Here is a 20,929-nt window from a genome sequence, read left to right as displayed (position 1 = left end):
CTTTAAGTTACTTATATCAGGTATTTTGGTCACAGTTATAAAAAGTTGATCAAAAAAGTGAATGACAGAGAATAAAAATTAAAATACATAGCATTATATGGTATTAAGTATTATGAAAAAAATGAAAAAGGTAAAAGATAAGAGTTAATTTATTCTTGCATTTTTTTCTTTTTTTTTACTTTTTTTTCTTTTTTCTTTTTAGTTACACATGATAGTGGAATGTATTTTGGCAGAGTATACATACATATATTACTTATTCTATTTAGGTTCCCGCTGTTGTGGTTGTATATGAGGTGGAGTTACCCTGGTTGTATATAAATACAAAGCTAGGAAAGTTATGACCAATTAATTCTACTGTCTTTTCTATTCTCCTTCTCTCCCCCCTCCCTTCCCTTTGTTTCCCTTTTTCTAGTCTAATGGATTTCTATTGTTCCCGCGCTCTACCTCCCTTATTTTGGGTTACCATCCATCATTCTTTTAACAAATATTTATTGAATATAGACTATACGACAGGTTTTTTTTTTCCCCAGGGGAGAGGCAAATGAGGCCTATCAGTTAATAAAAATATGTAAAATAGTATCCCTCATGGAATTTATATTATACCATAAAGGAAAAAAATATTATAAACAAGCCAACATTATAGTATGATAAAGGTGATGAAATATGTTATATAAAGCTCCTCATATACCCCAAAATAAATTAATCTCATTGACAGATGAGACAGCTCAAACTGTTGGTGCAACCTCTAAAAGGATCACTGCTACACTTCAACTCCTCTCAGGGTTTGCCCTGGGGTCAACAGCAAAGAAAATCTTTGCAATGAGCAGATCTGTTCAGAATTAACTCATTTACTACCAGAAATAGATAATGGCTTTTTGTCTCTTTGTTGCTATAGCAAAATATTTGAGTGTAGGTAACACAGAAAGAGCTGAGGATTCTGATGGCCACAGAATCCAAATAGTATGGTGCCAGCATTCATGTGAGTGCCTCCTTGGCTAAATTACAGTGTGGCAGAGAAGCAGTCACGTGCAGCAGGGGCACATGGGCAAGCAAGAGTGCAAGAGAAAGGGAGGGGCTGGGCTCCATCTTTTTATAATATCTTACTCTCATTATACAGTGTGGTTCTGCAAGAACTACAGGAATTTCTTTTGATGGCAATACCCCTTTGAATCGCCACCAGATCCCACTTATTACTGGGACCATCGTCCCTCAGTATCACTACAGAGAGAACCAAAATTCCAACATATGAGCTTTTGGAAGACAAACTACATTCAAACCATAGCAGTTGGCAAGACTGTAACAGTGGCTTAATGCATTGAACAGAGTCCTCAAATTAAAAAAAAAAAAAAATCAAAGCTAAGAAGGTCTGGGGAAGAAGCATATGAGTGTTTCTACTTCAATGGGCACAAACCATGCAGATGGGTGTAACTAATGTTAATCTCCACCAGATAGAATCAATTTTATATCTTCAACACAGATAGATAGGATGATCTTCCAAGCGACCAGCTCTGGCTTCATTAAAGAAGGTTCAATTCATGAGTAAAACGCTAGGGAGTTTTAATTTAAAGAGACAAGACTCTAATTACTTTTAAAACCAGCTCCAGGAGGCTTCTATTAGCTCCCACCTCCAGCCACCTAATGCGGTAGCGAGGTTTACAGAAGAGGAGAGAGAGAGAGAGAGAGAGAGAGAGAGAGAGAGAGAGAGAGAGAACATGCCAGGGAGTGGACTTTTATTGGGGAACAAAAAATTCCGGGGAAAATCCCATCCAATGAAGATTAAGGGGGGCAGCATCCCAAGGTCAGGGGTGACTATTGGGTCTTTGGGGCAGTGGCCAGACACCCCTCTGCTTGGACAAGCCCTCAGACCTGGAAAAGGGTGGGGAAAGCTCTGACACACCTGTGTCTAAGGGCCTCTCACCCAGCCAGTGAGATAACTCAAATCACATGTGAGGATGGCCTCCCACAGGATGATGATGGCAATAGGTGTACTGTGGGACCATCATCAGAGTGTTGAGTTAGAAGCAATAAAGGCTATGCATAGGTCTAATAAGATGAATTGCTACTCATAGTAGTTGCTATCACTAATGAATGCTCTGTTTAACACAAGTAGAGTTCATTGCAGAATCCTCTTGGTACCACTTATTATAGAATCCAGATTGCATCTTGGTGACTGGTTAATGAAATAAAACCCCTTCACCATGGAAATGACAGGAATTGATGTTTTCCAGAACAAATGCACATTCTGGATACAGGTTTTCCATCTTTGTGCATATTTCATCCAGTAACACCACCATCTGAAGGCTTATAAAATGCCTGATATCTCAATAGACTATTTCATGTGATTCTGCCATAAGACAAAAATCCCAGAATATTGCCTTCTAGAACATGGTTTATACCGATCCCAAAACTGCTGCTTATTATTATTTCCAGTTATTCACCTTTAAAATTTGTGCTTCCCATTCCATCTTAGACTTTGGTAATTTTGAGGGGCAACTCAGTTTATAAATATAATTTCCTTGAGCCTGATTTTGACACAGCCTGATACCCACCCCTGAACACACACACTCATACACAGCTGAAGGTAGCTAGATGTGTTTTAAAGGTAGCCTCATGTGTTTTAAACTCCATTTAAAATTTTGGGGGTGTTGATTTTTTAAGCATATTGCAACTAGCAATAACATTTAAAGATTGAATGTTCTCATTTCTCAGGAAGAATTTGAAAGTGAGGTTTGTATATAATAATAGAATGTGAACAGATCCATGCTGCACATGTTATGAATTGTATCAAATTAAGTTTTGATATTGCTCATGTGTGTACTGGTCTAACTTTCTGAATATGGTGTCACACAATAGTTGTTAATGTTCCCATCCTGGGTTCACTTTCACTCTCAGTAGCCTGAAATGTTTACTGGGTATGCTCAATGAGAACCTCCTTCCAAACTACATTACCATTAATTGGTAGTTCCTTCAATTCTTACATGTGTTCCTGAACACTACTCAAATACAAGGTAATTAATTATTTTTATCCAAGATACAATGTTCATGTACTACACAAAATTTACCTTTGGAATTTAATAATCTAAAAAACAAGGTATTTAAAAATTTGGTGAGCAGGAAGGTACTAAGACATATTGACATAAATGTAAAAGAAAAATTGAACACAAACAATGAGAATGCAAATGGAATATAAGTTTTTATTCTGAAATTTTATAAAGTTTTATTAGAACATCTCAATCTATGGGAAGGAAATTCTAAAGGAACTCCAGTTTTACCTGGATAAACTTATATTCTGAACCAGAATGGAATAAGTATGAAGTTGCATAGATTTGAGAGCATCAAAGGTTACTGAAGTAGTCTACAGAATTTTAAATAACTTATAAGACAAGTTTTATCTTTTAAGATATTTGTCAAAAAAATCCTAATTGGAGGCAAAAAGCACAGCAGCTTCAAAAATGTTTGGGCTGAAATGTTTATATATTAAAAATAAAAGAGAATATGGTTGAAAATAACATTTAGTTAGCAGAAATTTTTCCAAGCTTGCAGAATATTTCATTCTCTATAAATTATTTTCTCAGTTAAAAGCTTTAAGATCTATAGAGTTAGATGACAGTTTCAACTTTCAGATATTTTTTCTTTCAAATTATTTTTTTATTTTTACTTTTTGGCACCAGGGAATTGAACTCAGGATAAATACTGAGCCATATCCCCAGACCTTTTTTTAAAAAATATTTTATTTAGAAATAGGGTCTTGCTGAGTTGCTTAGGGCCTTGCTGAATTGCTGAAGCTGGCTTTGAACTCTCAATCTTCCTGTCTCAGCCCTGGAACCTCTGGGATTGCAGGGGTGTGCCACTAGACTGACCTGACACTTTCAAATTTACTAAGCAAAACTTTTCATTGAAGATATTTTTGTAGGAAAATTAAAAATAAATGAACTGAGGCTGGAGGTTGTGGCTCAGAGGTAGAGTGTTCGCCTAGCATGTGTGAGGCACTGGGTTCATTTCTCATCACCACATAAAACAAAATAAAGATATTGTGTCTATTATAACTAAAAAAAAAAATAAAAAAAATGAACCACATCAAACTATTTTGAATGGATACATATTAACATTATACTAAAGGTGGATAATATTATGACATTGATCAAAATGTTAAATTAATTTCTCCTTCTGATAATTTCACTCTTCCAAAAATAAATGTCAAGAAACTTTTGTGTATATATTTTACCATATTTCTAGATAGAATACTGTTTTGTAAGTTACTTTCTTTTTTTCCTGTGCTGGGATTTGAATTTAATGTCACACACACACACTAGGCATGCACTCTTCAATTGAGCCATATTCCCAGCCCCCAAAATAACTTTTAACAATATTATTTTATAGATTTAAAAATCTAATAATTCAATGATTGTTTTAGTAACAAATATGTGGAAAATTATACAATATAAATATTTTTCCCAGTCATTTAAAAAATATTTTTCTTGAGTGTTGTCATGTGTTATCACAAAAATTGGTAGGGGCAAAAAAAGAAAAAAAATCTTGTAAAATATATGTAAATGCATAACCTAAGTTTCAGTGAGAGAAGGAGAAGAATAGGTTGTGTGCAGCTCTTTCAGATCAGTTAGTGACGGAAGCTGCCTTAGACAAGAAGACACTTTAGCAGATGTGCATGAAGTGATGATGTACTCACATGGCTGAAAGATCAATGTAGGCAATTGCAAACTATGAACAAAGAACCTTTCTCAAAGGGAAACTTTCTTAAACTATGAAAAGGCAAGTGAAATCAGGAAAGAGCCAATAAGGAGCCAGTGGTCAGGAAGAATATTAAATTGGAAGAATAGACAGAGCCAGATCAGGAAAGTCTTGATTTTTTTTCCCTTACCTTCTTTGCATGATGATACCTTCTACTTACTAAGAACTGTGCTATACATTTACATAAATTATGAAATATGGTTAGTGGATGTATTGGTATATTAGTTGATTTGCTGCAGGATTACATTATAATTGGAAGTTCCCATTGCTGGTAAATTAATCATATATATAGAATAAAAACATATGGCTAAAATATATGCAATCCAAACTTTTCAGAAATACTCTAAGGAGGATTAAGGTTTAGTACAAAAATTAATGAAATGATATTATCTCAATATACATATGCAAATATGAAGAAGTGGTTAGGCTCAACAATAGCATAAGCAAATGATTATGATAATGAGTTCTATTATTTGAATTAATGAATGGCTCACCTCACTTGATAAGGTCACACTGTGTCCCTGTGCATCCCAATATAATTTTATCATTTGACTTTATAAATCTGCTTAATTATTTCTGTGTGTTTTTTAAGAGAGAGAGAGATAGATACAACTTTTTAATATTTATTTTTTAGTTATTGGCCGACACAACATCTTTGTTTGTATGTTGGTGCTGAGGATCAAACCCGGGAGGTATGCATGCCAGGCGAGCACGCTACCGCTTTAGCCACATCCCCAGCCCCTATTTCTGTGTATTTTAATAAGAAATAAAAATCACACAGCTACCAAAGTAATTTACCTGTTTTAGGAGTCAGAAAAAAATTAAGAAGAAATATCTATTTTAAAATACTCTCATATTTTATGCTTTTTATACTCTCCAATGATTATTCTTACAGATATTTAATGATAGGATTTTTAAATGTTTACTTCATATGAATTTTCAAAATTTATTTCCGGATTAAGGTTCTTCATGTTTCTTTTGTATAGATAGGTATAGTTATTAACAGAGTTATAGATGAAATGTCCATACATATAAGATCTATGTGGAACTCACTTACTGAACAGCTACAAATGGTTATCGCACTACTCTCCACCTCTGTGAAATGAACAGATAGTTCCCTAAAAGGGAAATAGTGTGACTTGAAAATAAATTTTGTGTGATTTCATCAAATCATCCTTGGGGATAGAACCTGGAAGCAAACATATTACAATGCCAAATGTGTTCCTCAGGAGGCCAAATAAATTAAATCTTTGGCAGGGAAGCGTTCTGTAGACAGTTTGAAGTCACTATTTATGGTGACACAAAATTAAGGGACCCTTCAGACCAGTTCATTATTTTCTGCTAATTATGCTAAAACTATTAACTTTTTTTTTCTTGGGGGGGGGTACCAGGGATTGAACTCAGGGGTGCTCAGCCACTGATCCACATCCCCATTTCATATTTTATTTAGAGACAGGTTCTCACTGAGTTGCTAGTGCCTTGCAGAGGCTGAGGCTGGCTTTGAACTTTTGATCCTCCTGTCTCAGCCTCCAGTGACGCTGAGATTACAGGCAAGTGCCACTGCACATGGTTTAAAACTATTAACTTTTCAAAGTATTTTCATTTTCCTTCTAAACATCAGTAGTTAAAAGAAGCAAACAAACCATGATTTAGGTCATGATTACTATATTCTTATCTGTTAAACATATTAACAAATATCTCAAATCAAGGTCATTGCAAAGTTATGGCATAGGGTGAAGAGATTGCTTCATGAGGGCAAATGTGCTCTCCAGCCACCAATAAATACTTGCTTTTAAAAAGGGAGAATTAAATTTTGCTCCTGTTATCACTTCCATTCAAGTTATGGTGTTCAAAACTGAAATCGCCAAGCTCTGTACCTTAGGCAGTACAAGAACAGGGCCACAGAACATAAACTTCAAGGAAAACAGAGTGACATCTATAGGTTATGAGGCAAATTACAGCTGTTAACTTTGGACCTTATTGCTAATATTGTTAACTCTGTGTTTTGTTTGGTTTTGCTTTTATTTAACTTGGGTGTTTTGTAGGAAAAAGAAACAAAAATTAACTCAATTGCTAAAGATTTCATGAACTGATGATTACGTGATCCACTGTTTCATACAAAATTTTAGTAAAATGTACAATGAAATCTCAAACTTGATGAGAAGTATGCCAGGGATCAACTTTAAAGAGGGCACACAGCTACAACAAAATAAAACAAATCAAACAAAATAACACAGAGATACCTAAAATCAATTGCTAAAATGGTAATAATAAGAATTAGTGTGTGCATGTATAAAAACAGAATAAAATAGAAGATAAAAAGATATCTTTATGATGTCTATGTAAACAATTTTATAGGGCAGTCCCAAAGACACAGACTGTAAAATTAAAGAATGATGTATTAAAGCATGAAAAATTAAAAACTTTTATCACAAGACATAAAATAAAAAGATAATCAATAAACTGTAAAATATATTTTCAATAATGTAATAATTAGTATCCAGAACATTGAAAAATTCTTAAAAATAATAAAAGAAAAACAATTCAATCAGAAAAAATGAACAAAAGAATACACAAGCATTCCAACAAAAATAGAAATATGAATAATTAAAATAAAATTATTCTCAAAAAAAAAGCAAATCACAAGCACAGAAAGACTCATTTCATGCCATCAGACAATGTAAATATTGTTGTCTAACCAGAAAAAAAATTGTTGGTACAATGAGGAGCTATGGCCACCAATACAAGATTGTGGTAGTCTAATAAATGCTATTACTTTGGAAAATTATTTGACATCATTTGTAATATGAGCATTAGGTAATCTTTTGACCTAGCAATGTTTTCTTTAGTATATATAAGAAAAAATTAGCATGTATGCTGCACAAAACATACGAAATAAAATAAATTTTGAACTTTGTAATAATAAAAGACCAAAAGAGCAATATGTCTATAGATAGCATAATCATAAATAAACTGAAGATTTATATATTGGAATATCACACAGAATACAAGTAAACAAATTATAGTTTCTCAATATGTAACTGGATCTTAGGACCATATGTTACATAAAAATAAAAGTGAAGAATATTATGACTAAAATCTATTACTTTCAAAAAAAATAAAATAAAATAAGTAAAGCCACATATTTTCATGAAGACATTTGATAAAATGAATTGTTTTAAAAACAAAATAGAAAAAAACAGGAAAGATACATACAAAATTCAGGAGATATTGCAATATGGAACTTTAAGTGTTAATGACATAACTATTAAATTAAATAATGAGTTCACAGGTGGCATGTCATTATGTTTTATAATTTGCATATTCATTAGAGTAATTATTTCATGTTTTAAATTATCTTGGTATACACAAAATTGTGCATGTACATTTTTCTCATTCAATTCTAACATACTGAGAAGTGATCAATTTCCATATTACTGAAAAAGGAAATGCTCAGATTCACTTACCCATGTCACACATCTAATTAGAATCAAATTGAGATTGGTATCTTTTCCAATGCTCATATCATCTTACAGTGAACATCTTTATTTGAGGAATGGTAGAACATACGAGGATATCTGATAATACAGGAATTTCCCCAGATTACTTTGTGGAATTAGATTAAAACAATAGTAGATTCATAAAAACATGGTTTTAATTAATTTTGAACATGAGTCTAAAATAAAAGTATTTTATTACTGTTGTGGTATAGTGGGTGGGAGCAAGGATGATGTCCAGGTGGTTGTCTTTAGCTCCACATGTAGGTAGATTTGCAAGATATTCCTTTCCTGCCATCAACATTGTTCTAGGCACATAAGTCTACCCTTTATGTTAGATACTTGCCAGTATCTTGAGATTTAAGAAGGGTTAATGGCAGTTGAGTAGAAATGAAGCGTCCACCTGGGGTACTTTGAATCTGGATACAGCAAACTCTGGAGATGTGCAGGAATGTCATCTCTGTTGAGTGAACAAAAGACAAATATGCTCCATGCTCATGGAAACATGGACCTTAGAAAAAAAGTAACAAGCTCAAGTAATACTTTAGCAAATGCTAGTGTGATGCTCTCCAAAAGTGTTCTATATGGTTTGTGTTCTTTGGCTTGACACCCATGTGTCTCAGGATATGATATTAGCTACAATGATGGTTGGAAAATCTCTGGATGCTCATTGAATTATGTACAGCAAGGTCTTAGAGGGATTTGTTGCCTCATCATACCTGTCAGCCTCTCTTTATATTATCTTATATTTCATTCTTCTTCTAAAATCAGGCAATTCTTTATGCCTTAATAATTCTCATAATATAGGCTCCCCGTGTGCTCAAAATTCTTTCCTAGGAAATAAGGACAGAATTTTCATAGTTGAGTCACTGTAGGAAAGCCAACTAAGATAAAATGCTAACCATAATTATTTTAATTATTTCTTCATAATATGATCTAAGATTTCTCAAGCATTTTATTTATGGTGGTAACCCATTTACTAACTTTTCCTACGACATCATGTGGCAAAGTGCTTTGGTTGAATAAATTGGAATCTTAAAGTGACATTTAAAATTTATCTTTGCCAATATGTGTTATGGTCAAAGTTTAGAAATATAAATAAAATTTAGAAATATAATATTAATGGAATGGTAACAATTGTTTTGCAATTATTTTACTTAATATTAATAAGCTATTTAAATATAAGATTAAATAAATATATTTTGCTAACAAGAATACTTTATCTATCATAATAACTCCTTCCTGCAGGGCACAGTGGTGCATGTCTATGATTCCAGTGGCTTGGGAAGATGGGGCGGGGGATCACTAGTTCAAAGCTAGCCTCAGCAAAATGTTAACCAAAAAGTAACCCAGTGAGGCCTTGTCTCTACATTAGTCTGGGGATGTACCTTAGTAGTAGAGTGCCCCTGAGTTCAACCCCCTTACTCCCCCAAATAGTAATAATCATCATAATAATAATATTAATAATAATAGCACCTTCCTAAAAAGAAAAGAAGCTCTATTTATTGAATACATATCAGGCCACAAGTGGTATGTTCTCTTATGGATATTATTGTATTGTATTTTTTTCTTCAAAACAAAATGAAATAAGCCTTATTTAATTTGTAAATACTTCCAAATTAGAGAACAAAAAATTATATGTTCAAGGTAACAAAACAAGTAAGTGGCTACTTGCTTCTGAAGACTATATTCCAGCTGTCTACAATGCTCCTTATAACATAGGGTTAAAGGTGAAAAAAGAGTTAAATAAATATGTTTGTTGTTGATTTTCATCTGATATAGCCAGTGTGAAATATCTGATTTTACCCTTTTTCTACAAAGTAGATCTAATTCTGATAACTAGCACTAAATCTCTGAAAAATAGTGTAATATATAAGGTTCACTGAACAATTCGGAATCCAACCATAACTAACAGTCTTTTTATTGGTTCTTATGTTTGCAGTGATGGTTAAGTACTACAGTAGTTATATTCTAATTCACTGTAATTACATTGTTTTATTATGCTGTTCATAAAGTATTTTACACAGGTGATTATGTATGTGATTTTATTTTATACAAATTATCTTCCAACTCATTTTGAAATGTAAATTAATACTATTAATTACTATTCATTTGTAATTCCTTTAGAATGCATTGTTTGAGCAAAAGTTGCCGGTTCATGAAAAACCAGAGATCAACAACTCTCTTCAAATCTCTCATTGACAGATTCCTCTAGACAACTCATAGTCACAACAGGAGAAGAACTATTAAAACAGGAGGCCTAGTTTTTATTACAGTTGTTTTCCAAATTCTTAGAAGAGTGTCTGTCATATAGTAAGTGCTTCCTAAATATTTGTGGAGTAGATGATTTGCTCTCAATTCACTGGTAATATGGTTGCTGTGAATATATGCCTGCTCTTGCTGATTATTTGTTCTTATATACCAAGATTTTATTATACTTGAGAAAGGAAATAAAATTGAAATAAAAGTTCAAACATAATCAAAGGCCTTAATAGCTTAAAAATGATATAAAGGTTGCAGGGTAAAAATATTGGTCTAATACTATAAAGTAAAAATTAAATCATATTTTGTAATTACTTCAATTATATTTCCAAGCTGTTGTTTTTATATAACATTGTAAACCAATTTAGAAATAAATTAACACTAATATTTTAACATGCATTTTAGTGTCACCATCACTTAGGTGAAATATGGTCTAATTTTGTATAATATAATAATATTATATTATATTTATATAATATTTATATTATAAATATAAATATTATATAATAAAATAATATTTCTTAAAAAATTAATCAAATGTTAATACTTTATTTTAAATTTTTGGAAAATTTATGATTAATACTAATTTTGACTGTAGTTTTTAGATGTCTCTGATGAAACAAGATGCTGGTGTAGCTGCAACAGTTGCAACAAATCCTGAAATTATACTGATAAAATCTTCATATGAATCTTACCTTCAAAGACAATTTCAGTAGTACTGAACTATGTTCATCTAACAAGTGGCTATTTAGAGAACTAAAGTTGTGCCATAGTTTAAAGAAAACTTTTTGAATTAGGCATTAAATCCACATTAATCAAACATCCCCAGTTATTAATTAGAAGAAGTTCTGGAAGTGCTAATTGTGCCACTAGGGAATCTTTAAAGTTTATTCTAGATTTGCTTTGAAGTTTTGTCAAAGGAAAAGATGTGGAAAATATTTGGATGTGTGACACCTAGCTATATATAAGCACTATCATAGTTCTAAAGGATATTATAACAAAAGTATCACTGACACCATTCTTACCAATCATAATCACATTATCCTAGAAAAATAATTTTTAAAAAGTTTATTATTTTGTTGTAAATTGTGCATATCAATTTAAATAACTATTAATTTTTCAATCATTTGTTAAGATTCAGAGAAATATATAAATAAGCTTTCCTAAAGAAATAAGTACTGAAGAGGTATGCTTTATGAATCATGTTTTTCTAATTTTGCATTCATTATTTTTACTTATTTGGTCATCAAAATTTTAATATAACAACTTATGTTTTAAGGATCTGTATTTAAAAGTATAGATACAAAAGTATAGAATTGAAAAAAAAATGAAAGCAGCCACAACAACATAAACGCGTGAAAGACTGTATTTGTGCTCTTACTAACAAATAAGGTTCAAACTGAGAATTTCACCTGCTTCAGCTCACTGTACTAGAATCTTTTGCTGTAATCTTGTAGATTTCTAGGAAGTACTTTCCTCAATAAAAATTTTTAAATGTCAGGTGTATCTTTCTTCTGTTTAAAATGCCAGGTGATTAATTCCCTATGAGAAAACAAGTTATAAAAAAATATCATTTTATTTTTTTAAATTTTTTTATTAGTTGCTCAAAACATTACAATGATCTTGACATATCATGCATTTGATTCAAATTTTTCCACGTGTACAGATTGCAGTATCACATTGGTTATACAGCCACGTTTATACATACAGCCATACTAGTGTCTGTTGTATACTGCTACCCTTCCTATAATCCAAGTCTACTCAACAGTTTTTGAAGTTAAAAGTAAGTGTATTGGCAATCTAGCTATTCCCCACTCAGGAGAATAGTATTAGTTTTCTATTACTGATAAAAATAAATTGTCAAAATATAATGACCTAAGACAAAATGTATTTATTAGGTTATTGTGTTAATAGGCGTAAGTCTAGACTTGGTTGGTAGAGATCGCCCTCACCCCCAGACACAACAGTTCTCTATTTCCTTGTCATTTGTTCTTTCTATGGGTCACCTACATCCCTTGGCTCATGGCTCCAACTTCAATCTTCCCAATAAACAGAATGGCATCCTTTCTCCTCTCTGACATTTTACCTACCTTTTAAAAGGCACCCTATGGTTAATGTAAACCTACCTGAAAATAATATTCCTGTTTCAAGATCTTTAATCATACCTGACATATTCATTTTGTCATGTAAATGAACATATTCACATACTCCAGGGATTTGGAAGAGTCCATCTTTGATGGGTATATCAAGGCTACCTATTTCAAGAATCATTAAAATAGTCAAAAAAAAAGACATACGTGCATTCATAAGATGTGATTGGAATTGTGCATTTGAAAAAATAATCTGATAGCTTTGTAAAAAAAATCCCAAAGAAAAGTTACCTTGTTAGTAACTGAGTATTCCATAATTCATTATTTATTAGTAATCATATGTTTATACACATATATTCAAAAAGAAATAACATGCTTGCTATCCATCTTTGTAAACATTTCAATCTTTATAAGTTGTTCACACCTCAAATTATTCACCTAAGTCCAAGTTTATAGGTATTTTTAGCTATATTTTGCTAGAAAAAAATAAATAAGGGAGACTGGAGGGAAATAGGGATGTAAAGGGGAAAAAGTAAGAATGGAAGGTAGTCATACAACCAATTATATAATATTACCACCAGAAATAAACAGCTGCATCTAATCTGACTCTACAATCTAAAATATACAGGATATTATATAAAATGATAAAGAAATAAAAGGGTAACACAGGCCTACTATTCTTCCACCTAATCAGCTCCCAGAACCTTTCATGAACTGCCTTAAGTTCTACTAAAGGTATTGCTGTTTGCCTTACACATTTGCTTAAATTTTCCCCATAGTTGAATATAAATTCACAAAATGTGGCAAAGAGTCTATTTATTACTCTGTATCTCTTCCCTTAGCAACACAGATCATTATTAAATATAACCAAATCTTGAGCTACAAATTGTAAACTTTTAACACTATTGAACATGCAGTTCTTGGATATTTACCAGTTCTGCAGCAGTAAACCAACCCTGGGATGTCACAGTTACTGCCATAAAATATTAATGCTGCATCTTAAAAGGGAGAAATGAATGCCAAGGAAAGATTTTGAAAGTCTATTTTATTCTTGTCCTATGAGGTTTTATAATTTTCATAATTATACAAACTAGTAAAAACAGTTTACAAATTAGCAGCACTTGATCATAATGTTCACAATAAAATAACAGTTTTATACAATCAAATTTAATGAAAGGAGTTTAGGGGAAAGCAGTGGTATGCATGACAGTTTATAAATAAGGAACATACTCACCTAGAAAAGATCTCCATGTCAGAGAAATTTGGTGCCAAAACCCAAATGAATGTTACTCCTTCTCTTTCTTTATCACGTAGTGAAATAAGGGGTTTTGTTTTCTTTCCCATAAGGAAGGAAAAAGGGCAGAATTAAGATACAAAAAAAGACACTATGTAGTGTCTTGAATTTTCTATTTACAGTAATTAATTCCCAAGAGTCACTTGTGAAGATAAATTAGATGAAAGCATAAAAGTTTCAAAGAAAATATGACTTTGCCGTCTCAATTTTATAAATGTTAATCATCTGTATATAATATCTACATTTACTTTGTGGAAGAAGACATTGGTTAAATATCCTCTAGGCACATTTTAAAGGCGATTAAAAAACATTGCTTCCCTAATAGTTTACAGTATAACAGACAATATGAAGATAAAGTATGTGCATAAATATAGGCCTAAATTCCCCCCAGTCATACAAAAGTACATGCTTAGACTACAGGTATGCATTGATTGCTTGACCAGATAGGTGAGGGCATCTGTGACCTTGAAAGTTTCCCTGGAATCAGTATTACAATTTTCAAGAAAAAAATGAAGGAATGCAAAAGTGAATCTCAGAAAAATACTCCTGAACTATCCCTGTAAATGTGAATTAACATGACATAGAATCAGAGTTTAAGGAAGGATACAATTGTAGGAGTATGGAAAACTATCTTATGTATACCAGGAACTATGTTACCTCTGAGTATATCAAGATGCATGACAGTTTTAATTTCAAGTTCACAGCTGATAGGAATAACCAACATGTCACTGCAATGCAGTGCAATACGTTATGACATTGTGATATGTGCAAAAATAGAAGTATGTATGTAAGAATGAAGAGGAGAAGACTGACTCTTCCAGGAAAACACTCTCCTAGGAGGAGATGGTGTTTTCTGGTGAATGAGAAATAGAAGTTTCTAAAAATGTAGTGTGTGGGAAGAGAATGTGGAGGTGTGACAAGGATAAGTATTGTGTTCGACCCTACCATTTTCCCAGTGATATGTGATTCACAACGGTACATTGACTCAGGGTAGAATACAGACTAAAGTGTCTGACCTGTTCAGGGAGTGGAAGTAGTATCCAGTGCAATAGTCCACTGACCATCCCAGAAGGGCTGAGTCAGGGAATACTACTATAAAAAAGAAAGAGACTACTGAATTAATTTGAAAAAAAAAATTAAAACAAGTTAGCATATGCCAAAGTACAGGGAAGCGAGAAATAAAAGATCATTTATTTCAACATGTTTGCACATCCGTGAAGTCCTAAACAGGAAGATCTCAAGCTCAAGGAGAGCTTCCATAACTTGTCAGGAACCCATTTCAAAAATAAAAAAAAAAAAAGCTGCAATGTAGCACAGTGGTAGAGTGCCCCTGGGTTTAATCTCTTTTACCAAAAAACTTAAGAAATAAACATCATTTCAAGTTTGAGAATTGGAAGAGTGGGAATTAATGCTATCAATGAAAATATAAACTGTGTCAACTAAATATAAACAGAAAATCTGAACTCAGTATACTGAGTTTAAGAGGTGTATTTTGATCATACTGAATTTTAGGTTCCTGAGGGCATCAAAATTTTGATGTTCACATGAACACTTGAGTAGGTGGTTCAGGGTCTTCAAGATGATTAAATTAAATATGGAGCAAATCCATCTCCATATCATTACATCTTACATTTTTTTGAGGTTGGTGAAATATTCAGAAAAGAAAGGATAATGGTCCCTTCTGGTTTGGAGTGAAGGGAAAGATATCAGGATGCAGCACCAAGTGGTGTTTCTGCTATTCACAATGTCCTTGACTTATGTAATAGATTGCACAGGTGTTTACAGTTGTTTGATGGAGTGTATAATCTGTTTCATGTGTTTCTCAGTTTGTGCATTATATTTGTCATAAGAGTTTTAAAGATGAAGTTATAATTTACTGTTTTATTCTGGTGAATCATGAGTTCTCAGCCATTTTAACTAACAAATTTAAAGAATTGTTTTCACCCTATGATATATAAATTTACATATTGATATTCATTTTCAAGTATAGGCTTTGATATAATTTCTAGTGGTATAAATATAATTTTTGTTTTTTGAAGTATAAAAGCTAGTCTACTCTGGAAAATACTATGGGGAATAAAAAAGAAGTATTTGAGGAAGGATGTGGTATAATTATGAATTCACCATCATGGGTTTACTGTGAAAATAATTCCATGCAAATACTTATTTAAATATTTAAAGAAGTGTAAGGATAGAGATAAATATAGATGGATGAATTGATTGAGCATTAATTGAAGTATGCACCTGTATTTACAAATGATACTTTCCAAGTATAAGCTGAATTCAACTATTTCTAAAGATTAAGTCCCAGTAAAGATTAAAAAATATACAACCCCAGTGACCTTAGAAGCAAGAAATATTTATTATAGGCTAATTAAGAACAGTTTTTTCTATACTGTTATGAATAAAATATAAATTTAAGGACGTTTTTTAGTTTCAGAACTATATAGTTGTGTGATTTAAGACTTCACTAAAGAAAATATTAAGGAATGTAGGTAGAATAGGGTTCAATTCTATCATGTAATGCCATTATTTAAAAAAAAATGTTTGTATGATTTACTTAAAGAACCTGAGTACATCCTTTATGCTTGGTCAATATCTTAGATCTGGTGCCATGGGAAACAGTGCTAAGAAGAAGATCTCCATGCAAGAGGTTAATTGGTGAGTACCCTATAACCAAAACTTGTAGAGAAATAAAAACAGTAAGATTGCTTGCAGAGAGGAGTTAATTTGTGAATCTTTGATGCAGTCACAAAAAAAGATTCCACAGCAAGTGATCCCATAGTGAATTCCGGAGACAAGGTTGCCCTTCAGAGTTGCCTCTTCAGCAATGGTAAAAGGGAGAAGGTGTCTATTCCAGGGTTGAGCCAACTTTGAAGGAAGGTGCTTTTCTTAGATATATTTAGTTCTAAGGTACTTGTTCAGCATACAATAAGGAAGTACACCTTGGACATGATAGAGACTCATCAGTAAACAATACAAGTAATAAAACCTACTTTTCTAACTTAAAAATGTAAATATGAAAACGGACCAATGCAGGACACTTTAAATGCATCCCTAAGGGTAGCAAGTGACATAGGTCATAATGGGATTCATTAAAATGGCCTAAATTCTGAAGTTCTTTTTAATCTAAAAAAAAAAAAGTAACATGATATTTTATTGTGTTTTCTATGGTTTTAGTTATTACTATTTTTCAATTATAATTGTAAGGCTCAAGCTCTATTTTTTTTCTTTTCTTACTTAAGGGGCATAAATACCATTAAATTGATGAAATAGTTGAGTGCAAAAATGAGGTGAGTCTTTTGTGCTCTGTAATAACCTTCCTTGTGCTGGATTTCTGATTTGGTGGCCTTTATTGACGGAAGAAAACACATTTTGTGAGCATGTCAACGAAAGATAGCATTTACAGCTTCTAAATAATTAGGTATTGATTAATTTCACCAAGAATATATGGACCATTTTTTTTCTAGCTTGCCCACTCTTAAAGATCATATAATTTCAGCTTGAGAAATCACAGAGCAGAACCTGGATTTCTAGTGGCTAGCTCCTATTGCCTATCCTTCACAATTACATTTGTGAGCTGCACTAGCCCCAAAGAGCACATGACTGATAGCTTCAGTTGTGTTGAACCTCCTAGATCTTCACTCTTGCATCAGGTTGAGTTAAGGAAGCTTACTAGTTTTTGTCTGAAAACTTTTCTTTAGAGTTACACATGAATATATGCATTAAGAAATTTTTAAAATGCAAGCCACATGTGATAAGCTATTCATAACTGGGAAGAAATAACAATCCAACCTAACATACTGGAACTCCCAAATTAAGGATGCAAATGTTTTTCAGACAAAAATTCATTAGATCAATGCCATGATCTTGAGTGAATGGCAGCACCACACTGTGAGTCAATGGCTATGGTGGCTATAGAGGGAAAATTATGTTTATGTTTTGATAATTTGACTACTTTTAACCTGAAATGATGTTAAAAGTATAAATCATAGCATTTGTTGATACATAAATAAAGGTACATATATAATTAGTCTAGACATACAGATAGAGAACTATTGATTATTACAAGATGCAGATATAATGTCCTTTTGGCTGAAAGCATCTGAAATTTCTACTTACACATGATATACATTCAGCTTTGTGATATACTAAATAATGGGACTCATTAAAATGGCCTAAATTCTGAAGTTCTTTTAAATCTAAAACCAGATAACACAATATTCTATTGTATTTTCTATGGTTTTAGTTATATATCAAATAATGTCCAGCATGGCTAAAACATCAAGGATTTTTTTACTCTGAAAATATTCACACAAAACTTTGTTTACTTCACTGCAAAATTTAGAATTACTTCCCTAAATTTATCCAAGCAACAGTCATTTAAAAGAATTCTGTCTTCCAGCTCAGGAGACAAATTGCTTTCAAAACAGATAATAGGGTTAGTAATAAGTTCAGCAATTTGAGGTGTATAATATTAATAAACATTGCTCCTCCTTCTGGAAATGTCTAAAGAGGTCAATGGAACATATCTTCCTGCATTTCCCTATGATAATATGAAAATTTACAAACATTTATCTCACTCTGCTTCTTAAGAAATATGTAATCAGTGATACTCATAATATTAAACTCTACTTACTTTGTGACATACAACTCTATTACAGTATACAGCAACAAGCAGATGAGTATGTGATTAATATTTACCCCAAAGCATTCAACTTCACAGGGCAGGAGATCTGTACACAACCTCTTATACATCATAAGGAAGCCTACTTAAAATGTGGTGAACATGACAGAAAAATAATTCAGTGATTAAGAAAAAATTGGTATCAAAATCACTAATGGTTTTAAGCATTAAATTCAAAGTTATGATCAATGTCATTTTAACATATTGCTGTTATTTATTTATTTATTTATTTTTTTAAAGACCATATCAGCTACCCAAGATGAACTGCAAACTCAAAAAGCAGGATGGTTGCAAATGTCCAGCTACTTCTTTTTCATTTTCTTCTGAGGTAATTAAATTAAAATAGTTTTGATAAATATGCCTCCATGCTTCTACCTTAATAATGCAAATTCCAACAAGGCTATGCAAATAAGTACAGTCTGTCTATTTATTTATTTGTGGTTTGGTGTGGAGCACTAAATTATCTGGATGAATTTAGTTTATTTTAGTAGTAGTGTTAATGGGTGGATTCTGAAGATCATCACACGTAGAGACTTCAGGATTTATTAATTCATTTATCAGTACAATAAATATTTAGTGCATTTCCCACCAGGCATCCTTCCAGGCCTCCCTATTCAGTAAAGAACAAATCTAGTAGGAGATGGAGAAAAAAAAAATTTACACAATTTTTTATATCAGGAAATATGTGATAAGATGCAAAATAAGTAGGGGCAGTGGGTAGAGAATTTCACAAGAGTAGAATTTTTGAAAAGGTAGCCAGGAAAGGCCTTTCGAGAATTTGACCTTGGACCTGAGGCCAGCGTTCTGCAGAGGTCTTGGTAGAGAAGGTTGTAGAAATTTAGAAGTTGCAGCTGAAGGAAAACAAGATAAATGCTCAGAGACAGCATTCTTAGCTAGAGATTTGTAGTAGCAGCTATTTTAAGACAGAATTAGAAGTGTTCAAAGCGAAGGACCACTTTCCTCTCTTTCTCGTATGGAGAAACGTGGTATTATACTGAAAAGTATATGAAACTCAAAAGAGGGGACTTGGGAAATTGATATCTTGATATACCTGAGTCAGGTTTGACTTTCATAGCACAAAATTATGCTGGACAGCAAACTGCTTTATCTGATATTACCCCAGAATCTTACTTGCAGTCTACATTATAGGGGACATTTGTGATACCAAGGACATATCTATGACATGATTGACACTATTAAAGTATCAACAATTTTTATCTGCACAGTAATACTTTTGCTTGTATACAATTCATTTCTTCATAAATTGCCTTCTTTGTTTTTTTAAAGAGAGAGAGAGAGAGAGAGAGAGAGAGAGAGAGAGAAAGAGAGAGAGAGAGAGAATTTTTTAATATTTATTTTTTTCAGTTTTTGGTGGACACAACATCTTTATTTTATGTGATGCTGAGGATCGAACTCAGCTCCCCAAGCATGCCAAGCGAGCACATTACCACTTGAGCGATATCCCCAGCCCATAAATTGCCTTCTTGACTGATGAATTAACAGGGAGGAGTTAGTGAGTTGGACATCTATTCTAACCTTTATAATGACATAGTGGCCAATACCTGAATTGCTCATCTGCTGAATGGAAAGTACATCAGTGTCACTTTTGACCCCTGGAACAACTGATGGTGATTCTAGAAAGATCTCCTCACATTAACACAGTCCTGGACTGGGAGTCATGGCTTGGCAATTAAAAAGGCTGGCTTTCAAACCAGTTAACCACAATTGTGCCGAATCCAACTTGCCCCAGGGTGCATATGAGCACGAATGAATTTTATCCGTGAAAAACATAACCAAGAGAAAAGTATAAATAAAGTATTACTTGTCTTCTGCAAATCCAATTAGGTATGTTAGAAACAGGAAATTATTTGTTCTACCAAATTAAAGTTAATATAATAAAAAACTGCCTAAGATTATTTTCCCTTTCTTCCTCACTTCTTTATTTCTCTCACTTCTAGATGCAATATGTTCTTTTATTTCTGATTAAAATTTTTACTTTTCTCACACATTAATGTTTTATATATATATATATGTATATATATACATATATGAATTATGTATTTTATCTATATTAATAAATGTTCATTTATTATTCAATGCTTTAAGAATTTTATGCTGACTGTAACTTCGATCTTCAATTTGTCTGTTATAAATGCTATGCTTCAATTTAGAATTAAATATTTTCCAGTAAATATAGCATGGCCCAAGCAGCCTCACATGATGTGTGGTACAATCAAACTCACTACTTGTAGTGGTACTATTTGTGAGTCATTTTATTTTGTGCATTGCCTGAATAATTTTAAAGTCAAACTTGTAGTATTTTTTGTTTTATATTAAGTTTTCCACTGCC

This window comes from Ictidomys tridecemlineatus, chromosome 7, assembly GCF_052094955.1.
Source record: "Ictidomys tridecemlineatus isolate mIctTri1 chromosome 7, mIctTri1.hap1, whole genome shotgun sequence".
Lineage (NCBI taxonomy): Eukaryota > Metazoa > Chordata > Mammalia > Rodentia > Sciuridae > Ictidomys > Ictidomys tridecemlineatus.
This window is presented reverse-complemented; position numbering follows the sequence as displayed.